Raw genomic sequence first — 14,406 nt, 5'->3', positions numbered from 1 at the left:
CCATGAAAGGACTGCCTATCTTCATCACTGTAGTTTCCCCAAGTACTAAGCACCGTAACTGCCTCATAGTCAAAATCAATAAATATTTGCTGAATAAATCAATATTTAAAAACTTTTACATAGTCTGAACTAATCACCTAATTGGGACAACTTTGGGGCTAACTTGAAGCTATGTCCAGGTGCAGATTTAAGAAAAGAGGCTCTGGGTCAGGATTATTTAGAAAGTTTCTAGCATAGTCCATGAATATGGGTCCACTCTCAACACTTTTTAGACATCCTACTTCCTGCAAATGGTGAGGGTCCTGTAACAGCACAGCACCCTGCATCAATGTCCAAATGCCGCCTTGACTCACACCGAACAACTGGTAAATTCAAATATAGAAGGAAGATGCTTGGCTGGAGGGGATCCAATCTTGTAGCCCCTGGCCTCTTGCGCTGCCTACAGATGTATGTTTTTGCCGTAGAGTCTAACTTTTATATAAAGCCTACCTAAAAGTGTGGTGCTATAAAGGCAATTAGGTCCCCAATTATTTCTGTCAACCTCGGAATGATGGTAAAACTAGAAAGTCTCACTTTTCCAAAGTATTGTTACATAATTATCTTATCTGAACTTCCAAACTGAATAGCTGCTAGTCTGGAGTTCCACTGGGCGGAAATTACTGCTAGCAATTACCAGTGTTACAGGTCTTGCCTGAGATCAGAGGTCCCTTTCCCTGGTCTTCAAACCAACACTCTGAAGTAGAGACATTTTTAACTGCAGGGTCTGTTTGTGCTCACAGCGCCCTGCAAAGCCATGCCATCCCTCTCCCTGGGCAAAAGTCAGGCCAGCCCCAAAACAGCACTGATTAACAAGTGACCACATCAGTTACAGTCATGGCTGGAAACAGATGAGACATTCAAACTGTGTAATTTAAAGAGAATTGAGTAAAGGAATTGTTTACAAAATTAAGGTCAAGGTCTAAGCAATCAAAAAAAAAAAATGAAAGAAAGAAAGATGTGGTGCAGTCCTCTAGGACTAGCAACAGCAGGTGCCATTAGCACTCCTAGACATAAAAGGGCAAGAGCAGCCAGTGGTTCCCAGAACCAGATTCCAGAACGATTAGCTGTGGAGGCAGGTATCTGGAGGATGCCATCTGACAGGGAGTTGTGGCCTTCAGAGGGATGCAGACAGCCTGCGGCAGCCATGGCAAGAAGGAAGCAGGGAAATGAATAACCCAACCTTCTCTTAACTCACACCAACCACTGATCCAACCCAAATGGGACCCAAAGTTCTGAGAAATCATGTGATTAAATAATGTGACCACAAAAATATCCCCCCCACACACCCAGTTATATCTTACAGCATCACACAGAAGTGGTTCTTCACAGTACAGACTTTGAAAAAAAACTGGAAAAGATGACTTCTGTCATCTCTTCCAGCTCTAGCATTCTATGACTCTGGCCAGTAATGAATGGGAAGGCATAGGACATGCACATCTAAAAGCCAAGTAATGGCACTGTCACCTTGTGTTAACCAATATTACTTGCAGAATTATAGCCAGTCCCAGGATTCCATTCGGTATGGAGTCTTTGGCCATTGGATTAACAACGTGTAGGGAGGGGGTGTCTTTTTGGATAAAATAGCTGAAATTCATCCAAATTTCTTTTTTAAATGAGGCTGGAGGTTACTGAGAATTCACAAGAACCTATTAATTGCCTTCCCAGAATCATGATTGTGACAAGGAGTTCATACCAGATGCTCCTAAATATAATGAGACTAATTTGTAAATGTTCCCATAATGCACTGACTCTGAAGGAGCTCGCTGTCAGGGGAAAGTTTCTTCTGACCTCAGTTAATGACCTCCTTACATCGTGAAGCATGAAGATTGATAGATCTTGTAATTTTATCCCTGTTAATTTAACTGCAGATGCTATTCTTGGGCAACTTGGTGATCACAAGATTTGAAATATTGATAAGAGTCTATAGGACGGCAGTAAAGAAATAGCGGTTTTTAACAGACTGTGAAGGAACTTACAGCTTGTTAAAGAAAACTGGCTGCAGCTCAAAAATGCATGGGAAACTGACAGAGTGGGAAGCATTTAAGATAGAGTCAAGGAAGTAAACCATAAAATTTATATTTATGAAGCCAGCAATACCAAATGAGCAACAGGAACCAATGTGGCTGAGTGTGGAAGAGAAGACATATACACCAGCAGAGAAGCAAGGAATATTAGAAAAATAAAAATGCATGCGTATACTATAATATTTAACCACCAAACATTTGCAACTAAGAACTATGGAGAATACCTGTGACTTGGTGGCTTTGCCTGGGATGGGAATGGACTGCCCAGCACCCAAGCCACCCCACCACCTGGGAAGGGGTTTTACTGGTTATCCCTATTTGTCTCCTGCACCCTGCTTCCCTCATTCTGCCCCCATGCTGGCTTCTGGGACATCTGTATATCAGAACTCCCAGTTACTGTGTTAGGAAATTCAATTGCACAATCCACAGGGCTGTGAAAGATAACAGCCTTAGTGAGAAGAAGTCCTGAGTGGAAGGATATACTTTTTGTGCAGAATAAATTTCTTTCAGGCATTGCCATGTGATGTTGTTTTTTTGTCCAAGCTGTAACCCACCCCTAATGTACAGGGGAATTATAATACCGAGGCAAGGGGAAAAAATTGTTCATAATTATCTGATAAATTCCTTGCCATTCTATTGAGATATAAAGTATTATCTCCATCTCAGAAATGAAGAAACCAAAACAAAGAGATTTCAGCACATTTCAGCAATGTGACCAGCCCGCTGGGTTGTGGGGAGTCACCATTGCAGCCCAGAGGGAGAGAACCTGTACATTTTCATCACTTCTGACGGCTTTACCCCCAAGGACTTGAGAAGGGAAACAAAGCAATTGGAAACGGTACCTTGAGTTCTTCTCTCCTCTCACCATTACCCATTTCTCTTGACTATCCCAACAGTAAGTGGAATTATAAAATAAGTATGGAGGAAAAGGGGAAGAGAGCACTGGTATACAAGTAAGATGGCCACTGGTAGTTACAGAGCCCCAAATCTGTGCTAGGGAGAATCTGGTGGCTGGGGCTTTTTGGGGAAGTGATTTAGATCTGCACAGAAGGGAAGAAATAGAATGACCTCTCCTGAGGTTAGGCATTGTAACACAAAAGCAACAATATTGGACTAAAAGTCCAGTGGGTCTGGAGTCTAACCCCAGCTCTGCTATTCTCAAGGTTTGTGTGACCATAAGCAAGTTGCTAATGTGCCTCCTGCATCTCAGGTTGTTTGCCAAAGAATGGAAGTTCCTTCCCAGTTCTGTCTCCGACCCCTCAAGCTCCACTCATAACTGGTTTAAATATATTTAAACCAAATGGCTGAGCAGAATTGAGCTTTTAGAAAGAGTCTCCCTTCACACAGCTGACAAACCAGCTTCCTGTGGTTTCTGTTAGTAGGAAGCTATCCTCAGCAGTATAAGCGCCATGGATCTCAACCAGTATTTCTCGTTTTTCTAAATTCTCTGAGATAACTGAGTTCCTGTCTGTCATGATTTGGGGGGCGACACGTTGCCTGAAAGGGGCCCAGGGTGAAAGTTCTCACACTTCCTAAAAAATCCAAGACAGGATGCTGTAACATTGAAGAATTCTCAGAAACCCAAAATCCCCCACTGCTATAATGGAGTCCAAGTATCTACTCCATGTATGAGAGCTCACAATAAATACAGTTAATAGACTATTTTTGTCAATCTGTTTTCTTAAAGTTCTGAATGTCTTGGATTCGATATTAAAGGTTTCCTTTGTTCCCTTGTAAAAGACATTGCCTGACAAGCCCAGAGAAAAGTATAGTGACATGTTTTTATAGAACATATCACCAAAGCTTTATTATGAAGCTTGAAGCATTAGGTTTTTGAATATATATTTTAAATAAATAGAAAAGTAATGATGGGCTCCCAACAATTGTAAAATTAGAGGCTCCAACATTATTCTAACAGATGGCATCTTGCTTTGTGTTATCGTGTTTGAGTTAGCAACAGTCTTCATTATACAGAGATATTCTTCATTGTGTGATCTTCATAATAGGGATTAAGGAAAGGATATAAATGCAGTAATTTAGCAGATCTTATTGTTGGAAAGTGCTCATTTACTTCTAACTTGCAGCATGACTCTGTTGCTTAAAAAATGTTTTCCTGCTGTTTTTTAGCAGCAGGGAGAACACAACACATTGTTGTTAAGGTTGTTGATTCTAACTAGCTTTCATTAGGTATAAAAACCCATAAAGAACCAATAAATACTTTGTGTTTTTCTAAAGAGCATTCAAGGGTGGGTACTGTTAATGTGCTCATTGTGTCCAAACAGTATTAGCCCAAGAGAAATAATGAGGAAAAACATGAATAGAAAATGGAAAATACTGTTAGTAATGCTTTCCATGCAATAAAGCATTTCAAGTCAATAACTTGCTTACTACTTACAGGCCAGCACAATATTAAAAAAAATTCCCTTACATAACTGGCCATCTATGTTTAATGGGATTTTCTGTACAAATATTACATGGTCCCTGAAGGAGCTATTAGCTGTTCATGGCAACTGTCCATCTTGATCCTATTCCTCTAAGCTAGCCTTACCCATCCCCACACCACAAAGATAGTGGCCAATTAAAAAAAATGCTATGGCTTCTTCAGCTCTATCTCGGCATTGCCTACTGACCCTGCAAGGCTGATGACAACACAATTGATATGTTAGGTGCTCAATAAATGCTTCATGTATAGGAATGAATCGTCTCTAATAACTGTCTCAAAATTGCTTGCTTGTAGTAAAGTTGGGATTGATAAGAATACTATTTGTAGACAGTGGACTGAGACAATAAACTCATTGTTTATTATTCTAATCATTGTTAATATCATGATCCTTTTGAGAAAATGATAAAAATAATGAACTCTCTCCCCAGAAAAATTCACACACACACACACACACACACACACACACACACACACACACACACTTGCTTTTACATACAATTTTATGTGGTTCCAGAAATCTTTTAAAGCATAGCAGATTCGAGGTTAAGGGTCCCTGACCTTCCAATGTAATAAAATGAGCCATGAAAATATTCATGAGCAATAGTGAGCAAACAATGACAAAATTCTTTGCAATGTTATATAATTCACTTTTTTATTAAAAAAAATTTAATGTTTATTTTTGAAGGAGAGAGAGAGTGTGAGCAAGAGAGGGGCAGAAGAGAGGGAGACACAGAATCCAAAGCAGGCTCCAGGCTCTGAGCTGTCAGCACAGAGCCCGATGCAGAGCTCGAAACCACAAGCTGTGAGATCATGACCTGAGCTGAAGTCAGATGCTTAACTGACTGAGCCACCCAGGTACCCCTATATAATTCACTTTTCAAGGATATCCATTGTATGGATCTTACAGGGCATTTGGATTTGGAGTCTGATTATTTGCTTCTCAAAAGTATTTTCCAATCTACCAAAGACAGTAAGTGTCTTGAAGTCAGGAGGTCCATATCTTTGAATCCACAGTCTCTGCCTCATAGCTGACCTTTGGTATATGTTTGGTGTGTGTGCTGGATGAATATATGGTTCTCTTGCCACTTCTGTAAATAGCTATGCTTCACTTAAGTGTTTGCATTTAGGTCATTAAATGCTTGCATGGAAGTGCAAAAAGCCTCTGTCAATTGAAGATTACTCAGAAAAGAAGATAAAGCGCATCTCAAATTGTAATGTGAGTCAATGGGAAAAGTGATTTACTTTACAAAAATGAAATTTATACAAAACTAGTGCATAAATCAAGATCTCCTCTCTCTCATGAATAATTTGAGTCACCTAGTATAATTTATAGCCTTTGTCATGAAGCCAATTTAAAACCCTATTCCAATTTTAGTATGTCTTCTGTTGAAGCTAGCACAAATACTGATGCAGGAAACTTGTCTGAATTGCATAAATATTTTTCTGGAGTAAGGGATGTGAGCTCTTCAAACACTGGGCATTTTGTTTTGTTTTGTTTTGCTTTTTAGGTCTTTGTTGAGACAAATTTTGAAATCTGCAACATCATTGTCACAAAGAATTCTTGTTATGTGAAGGTTATACATAGCTAGTGGCTCCAACTAAAGATGCAAATAAGATACTGAGGGGAGTAACTTCACTCTTCTGGAAATGCTAGAAAATTCCAACGTCCTGATTTGTGGGGAAATATTCATGAGAAAGGATTTTTCCTACTCCTAGCAGGAAAACCTCATTATGGTACAATCCCCTTTACCAATAAGCCTCTCTGCTTTGAGGTGCCAAACTGATTATCCAGGAATTTAGCTTCCTCTATGTATTAATTAGTTTGCTAGGACTGCTATAACAAAATACTGCAGACTGTGTGGCTTAAACAACAGAAACTTATTTTCTCCCAGTTGTGGAGGCTCTAAGCCCAAGACCAAGATGTCAGCAGATTTGGTTTCTCCTGAGGCTTGCAAATGGCCATCCTCTTGCAGTCTCTTCACATGGCTGTCCCTCTGCCATACACCCTAGTGTCTCTTCCATTTCTTATGAGGACATCAATCCTATTGGATTGGGGGCCCACCCTAAACAGTATCATTTTACTTAATCATTTCTTTAAAGGAGTATAACCCCACCTACCATTACATTCTGAGGAACTGGGAAATTAGACTTCAACATATAATTTTAGGGGAGAGGCACAATTCAGTCCATAACACTCTGAACTCCAGGAATCTGGCAGCTTGACCTCTCATGCTCCTGTCTTCACAGATCACCTCTGGCTAAGCCTACTGTCCCAAAATCAGGTTTAGCATGACTTCTTTCTGATTCCAAGGTCCATGGTGTCTCTGAAGCTATTAGTTACTTCCACTTACTTTTCTACCACTGCCAAAGTAACCAGGGGCGAAAAAAGAGTTCTATGTAGAATTCTGAGTCACTTGCTTATTCTACTGAACTGTGTGTGTGTGTGTGTGTGTGTGTGTGTGTGTGTGTGTGTTCTTCTTGACATAGAAAACAAACCTCCAGTTCCTTGTTTAAATGTAAGCATCAATAAATCTGTCACAGTTTCTCTGACATTGGCCATAGAAACTTTTTTTTTAGATATGTCTCCCTGAGCAAGGGAAAGAAAAGCAAAAATAAACTATTGGTATTACATCAACATAAAAAGTTTCTGCAGAGCAAAGGAAATAATCAACAACAAAAAAAAACAACCTACTGGGGGCGCCTGAATGGCTCAGTCGGTTAAGCGTTCAACTTCCGCTTGGGTTGTGATCTCGCGGTTGGTAAGTTCGAGCCCCGCATCGGGCTATGGGCTGACAGCTCAGAGCCTGGAGACTGCTTCAGATTCTGTGTCTCCCTCTGTCTGTCCCTCCACTGCTTGCACTCTGTCTCTCGCATTGTCTCAAAAATAAATAAACATTTAAAAAAAAAGACAACCTGCTGAATGGGAGAAGATATTTATTTGCAAAGGATATATCTAATAAGAGATTAATATCCAAAAAATATAAAGAACTTATACAACTCAACACACACACACAACAACAACAACAACAAAACAAATAACCCAATTTAAAATAGTCAGAAGACATTAATAGATGTTTCTCCAAAGATGGCATCCAGATGGCAAACAGACACATGAAAAGATGCTCAATATCACTCGTCATCAGGGAAATGCAAACCAAAATCACAATAGATATCACCTTGCACCTGTCAGAATGGCTAAAATCAAAAACAGAAGAAACAACAAATGTTGGTGAGGACATGGAGAAAAAGGAACACTCATGCAATGTTGGTGAGAATGCAAACTAGTGCAGCCACTGTGGAAAACTGTATGGAGGTTAAAGTTAAAAATAAAACTACCTACGATCCAGTAATCACACCACTGGGTAAATACCCAATGAATACAAAAACACTAACTTGAAAGGATATATGCACCCCTATGTTTACAGCAACATTATTCACAATAACAATTATGGAAGCAGGCCAAGTATCCACTGATAGATGAATGGACAAAGAAGGTGTGCTTTATATAAACAATGGGATATTACTCAACCATAAAGAAAAATGATATCTTGCCATTTCCAACAACATGGACAGACCTAGAAGGCACAATGTTAAGTAAAATAAATCAGTCAGAAAAAGACAAATACCATATGATTTTACTCGTATGTGGAATTTAAGAAACAAAACAAATGAACAAACCAAGAAAAAATGAGACAAACCAAAAAATACTCTTAACTATAAAGAATAAACTGATGGTTACCAGAAGTTGGTGGGTGGGGTATGGGTGAAATAGGTGACAGGGATTAGGGGTACACTTATCATGATGAGCACTGAGTAATGTATAGAATTGTGAGAGAGAGAGCACGCATGTGAATGTGAGTGGGGAGGAGGAGGGGCAGAGTGAGAGAGAGAGAGAGTGAGAGAGAGAATCCCAAGCAGGGTCCATGCTCAGTGTGGAGCCAGATTCAGGCCTCCATCCCACAACCCTGGGATCATGACCTAAGCTGAAATCAAGAGTCAGACGCTCAACCAACTGAGCCACCTAGGTGGCCCATGGAATTGTTGAATCAGTATATTGTACACCTGAACTAATATAACACTATATATATATATATATATATATATATATATATATATATATAAAACTAATATATAACACTATATTTAACACTATATGCTAATTATACTGTAATTTAAAAAAAATAACAATAAATAAGTCATTCACAACAATTCCATTTACATTTGTGTACAATTCAACATTAAGTTGAGTGGAAGAAATTCCAACAAAAGCAACCGAAAAGGAAGAGCCAAACAGAAGGGAAGAGAACAGTGAGAGAACAATGTCAAAGGAAGAAGGAAAAAGGAGATTCACATGCTGCACAGGCACCTTGAAGGATGTTCACCAATGAAAGGACACAGAGTTTGGAAATTAAGAGATCGCTGATCATCTTAAGAGCAGTTTCAGTGGAGCAGAGTGGAATTTGGCAAGCCAAATACAGTTGGTTGAGAATTTAGTAAGTAGTAATTAACCAGAATAGTGAGTATCAAACAATATTTTCAAGACACAGAGAGAAGACAGTAAGCAGCTTGAAGCATGGCCAGTAGGACATGAAGCACCAAGAAATGAGTTTGTAAAAAGGGGTGAACATGGTTGTAGGTTCGGGATGGGGAAGCACTGTAAAGCAATTGAGGATTAGATGAAGAGAGAATATAAAAAATGGAGAAAAAGACTGTCCCAGGGATGAAGCACAGACTAGGACATACTAGGAAAGTGTGTGGAAGACTCGATAAAAAAGAAATTTCACATCAGGGGAGAACAATTGTCAGCATGGTAACAGGAAAGACATCTGAGCTTTTCCTGGGCCTGGTAACACCGGGTAATTTTAGCAGCTCGCATTCAATGACCATTTGATACGAGACATGACATGCTTCAGATGGCAGCTGGGGGAAGGAGGCCTTTTGGGAACTGGACTCATCTTCAAAACATCATTCTGCTGAAAAATTAATTAAGCAAAGAGTCAATTCACCAACTTTATCAGTTTATTTGTAATTTCTTTCTCTTAACTGTAAGTTTACAGCAATTAGTACTAGATGAGATTTTACAGATATTTGAAGATGTGGGAAAAGTTTTGGTTGACTGATTTTCATTTTGTTCTTTATACCACCATTTTAAGGAATATTTAATCTGTCAAAAGCAAAGCATCATGGAGTGCTTTAATCTATTTATGAATATATGTGATATTCAGAAAAGTATATTTAAATACCATAATCAAATCTCAGTGTTTCCTATGGAGATTTAGGTTATGTACCTAAAACTAATATACCTTATACCCTTTTCTTTGCCTACTGTTTGCCCTATTTGAGACCCTTTTGCCAAAATACTAAGTAGAAGAACCCACTCACATTGTTATTATAGCAATTAGGAGCCAAAATTTTGTATGTAATGTAGTTGCTCTTATTACTTCACAATTACTTTCCCTCCTAAAACAAGGACAGTATCCCCACGATGCAAAGGATCAATGAACCTGTCAGCTCTCGAATAAAACTCATCACAAATAATTGTCCTTTGTATTTGTGCATCCAATGCCATCACTAAAATTTCTGCTGTGGTCTTCAAAACCTAGAATTTTTTAAAAATATGTACACGTCCATCATTTAGTGCATAGCTGTGTTACTTGGGCTCTTTATGACTGCTGGAAGAGGCAAGTTCAGGATTTGCTGCAAGGGTACTGGGGACCTAGGGTAGCATCAGCTACAACGTCACGAGGTGGGAGTGGTGGGGGGGACCTGTAATTCCAAGACCAAGATGTGTAATCAGCTCCACAGAAAGATCATTGGAGCCCAGGAGAGACCTGAGCAGCACTTATAACTAACGTATTATCTGATCTCTCTATCACAATTTTGTATTTTGTATTTAGATTTAGAGTTAATGTAACTCAAATCTGAAGTCCTAATCACACGGTCCTTTAAAATAATCTTATCTCAGCAGCCTCACTTTCTTTCTCATCTTTGAACGGTTTCAACCTTTCCTTTTCCTGCAACTGTCAACAAGTCTATGCTTTTGGATGTTTTACAGGGGAGCATAAACATTCATTTCCTAAATGAGCACCAAGACAAATTTTATTTAGGCTTAAAAACTACTTCTCGCTAATGAGAGAAAAACAAATTGGATTATATACGCAAATTTATAGAGTCCTTTGGGGATGGAAGAGGGTACCTCTTGACCCATCCATTTCGATCATGGGCCTCATAAGGAGTCTGGTTCATGGCCCAGAACCGGAATGCCGGACCACCACACCCATAATGTCAGCCACAAAGTATGTAAATAGCACAGTTCTCCATAGTGGTGAAAAACTGATATAAGGTCTCCCAAGTTTAAGTTCTGGTCTCTAAGATGTTCATATAACTTAATACTAATATCTGACATGTTATTTAATCTCTTTCTGCCTTTGTTTTATCTTTCATGAAATCAGGTGAGAATTGGATGAGTGTGTGTGTGCATTACTTATATATATGTATATACACATACATGCATATACACACATACACACATTTATACACACAGTTGGCACATAATATACACTCATGTTAGTGGTTTTGTACACACTAGAAAAGTCTCTAGATCACAGCTTAAGATCACACAGCTTAAGTTCTTCCCTTCTTGCTTTTCAGAAGGCAAATCTCAACAGTTGAACTCAAATTAAATGCTATTATTTCTGTGATACATAATTTATTCAATGATTCAAGGAATATTTATTGAGTCATGCTCAATAAATGTCATGCTTTGTACTGAATGGTAATAAAATGTAGTGAAAAATAAAATGGTGCAGTCTCCACCCTAGAGGAGTTCACAGTCTAGAAAGGAGGATTTCAAACTATAAATAAAGCACAATTAGAATTCATGTGATGGATAAAAGATTGGACACAGTTGGGACAGACTCAAAGGAAACACAGATTTGCACTAGCAGATCTGCTGACCAACTATCCTCATATCCTGGGACACCTCTCAGTCCTAGGCAAACCTGGGACTGAGGGGTGTCCCAGGATAGGAGACTTTCAATGCTAAAACTGGGACATTCCCAAGCTAACCAGGACAGCTGGCTCTCCTCCTAACAGGGAAGTCCCACAAAGGCAGGTATCTGCTTTATACTCTGGAGCATCTCCAGTGTGAGCCCCGAGGAATGGAGTACAATGGTTAAATATGGGGGTACTCTGGGGTCAAACAACACGTGCTCAAAGCCAGATTCCACTCACAAGCTGTGTAACCTCAGACACTTTACTCTTTCTCTCTGAGTCTCAATTTCCCCAAAATAGTGACATAGTTGATAAGTCGATGATAAGGATTAAATTAAAAATTAATATAGAGAATTATAAGGATTAAATTTTTAAAAATGGATGCAAAGCTTTCTACACACTGCCTGGCACACTGTCCCATTAATTTTGCTACTAATGGCCACTAATTTTGCTACTTTGTAGACCCTCAACAAATATTTGTTGAATGAGCATATAATTGCATATACTTTGACAATTCTATCGTGTTTCTGACAGTTACAAATGTGTTTTTCCTTTGGAAGTTGGGTATGGAGTAATGAATATGACACCCCCTCACACACAGCCCACCACATCCATCTCAGACCACTCCTCATCACAGCTCTCCTTACACCTTTCTACATTCTTCTGGATCTGGTCATATTCCTTTGGAGTCTCTACATCGCACCAAGGCATGTCTTAAGCAGAACACTTCATTGTCCTGGTAATAGACAGAGTTACATTCTCTCCATCCCTCCCTAACCCTCAGCCCACCTCCTCAGGATGTCTGGTCTACCTTGTAGTCATTACTACTGTTAACATGGGAAATATTTGGTTGACTCAGCCAGGATCCAAGGAGTGAGCAGAAAGTTCCCTTCAGGAAACTCTCTCTCCCTCTCAGGAGAGGACCACTTGTACTCTTTCAAGGGTGTGTGGAAATGTACAGCCAGGAGCCAGGTCACATCTAATCTCTTAGGAGAGAGAGGTTGAGTTTCATCGGGAAGCAAGTTGACCTTGAACCAAACCAAAAATATCAATATGACAAGGGGTTCACTGTCTAAATGAAGCAGCCAATGTGTATTATATAAAGAGTAATTCTAACAGGAAGCATTTTAGCTTCCAAAATAAAAGATTTCTAGACTCCTAGGAAAATGTAGGAAGTATAGAAGGAAAGACTTAGAAAAGTACAGAAAATACATTCATAATGCCCATGATTTTTCAGAGTTCTTCTAGGAGTGTGTTAAAACTATCCCAAAATTCTGCAACCACACCAAAACGCTGATACCACCCTTTGGAATCTCATCCTCCTACACAAATGTATACACACACCCTATGAAAGTCACTGGTGTTGCAATCCATGCAATATGTGTCTCATTTATCAAGAGTGATTCCAATCGGAAAGCAAAACAGGGATTCAATGACTGATAGAATGCTGGACTAGGAGACTAGAGATGTTAGTGTCAACCCAATCCATTTGTGACTATGGCAAATCCTTTACTTCTTTGTTCTTCTGTTGCTCTAGCTCTAAAAGGATCATGGCCATCTCTGTCCATTTCTCCTGCATAGGGAATTCATTAAGAGGAATAAGATCAAATGCATGGAGGTATTCTTCAGAATAGAACTTATGCATACCTTATATTATTAATAATAAAAATTGGATTCAATAAGCCTGCTTTAAACAAAAGGCCAGGCAAGGGCAATTCCTCTGTAATAATGCCAGTCTTTTGTATCATGTAGACTTTGGAAATGTGAAGATATTTTGAAGCAATAGGAGGTGACTGTATAATCATTCTCTGTTAAATATTTTCAAGAGCCTTGCTCAAGTTAGTTTTAACTTTATTTAAATAATCATTCAGAGCTTTAACACAGATATTAATTTTAAAACTCCGTTTCTATAGTAGATATTATATAAGCTTATTCTTCCTTTATAAAGCATTCAGTGCACATTGAGAGAAACAAGTAGTTTCTGATTATAAAGCATATTGAAAAATACAACTATCATCAGATAGTGTATGTTGGATAAATAACACTCAATCATGTGAGTCAGCCAACTACTGTGGATACAAACACATTTTTTGAGTCATGCTGGCTATTAATCAGTGGTAACACCAATGAACAGAATGAAAAATTTCACCCCAAACTGACTGTTGAAGTGTTGCACATAATATTGCCCATTCATTCTCCATGTAATTAGTCACACTGCCAGCTCTGATAAGGGGGTTGGGTTTCCTATATCTTTTCTGGTTTCTTGTGTACTGAACAGAAATTGCATTTGCTTTCACTTCTGCTTGTGATTGGAAACTTTGCTGACATGAATGTCACACCTGGAATAACAGGTGGAGCTGTGCTCTCAGTCTTTGATGAGCATATCAGTCCAGTAACAAGCAAACACTGTCATCAATAAGAAGTACACACTTCTGACTCACTGTGCCTGATAGCATTCTTTAGAAGAATGTCAGCAGTAAGGGGTCAATATCTTAATCTTACAGAAGAAAAACCCAACTTACCACCTGGCTGTGCTACTTAGATCTGCTACCTATTCATATCCAGGTTCCTACTAGTTTGCTCTCTTGAGTGTTAGAGATCAGACAGAATTAGCAATTGATCAGTAATTATTGACAGGGTGTCCTTGAGCTGAGCACTGATTTTGTCTATGTGGATTTTGATTTGACTCCCCTGTGACATAAGATACTTTTCATACTCTCAAAGAGATTATGATCTAGTGGAGAAGTCAAAACAAATATTTGGAAAATTAAAAGACCATGCAAATTGTAATAATATGGCTGAAGTGTAAGAATTGTCTAAAGACAGTAACTGAATAAATGCCAAATGAATGATATTAAGGTCAGTGGTTTAGAAACAGTGCTCCAGGTAATCCCAAGTATTCAGGTG

The sequence above is a fragment of the Acinonyx jubatus genome, chromosome D2, assembly GCF_027475565.1.
Source record: "Acinonyx jubatus isolate Ajub_Pintada_27869175 chromosome D2, VMU_Ajub_asm_v1.0, whole genome shotgun sequence".
Lineage (NCBI taxonomy): Eukaryota > Metazoa > Chordata > Mammalia > Carnivora > Felidae > Acinonyx > Acinonyx jubatus.
Note: the sequence above shows the minus strand (reverse complement) of the source record.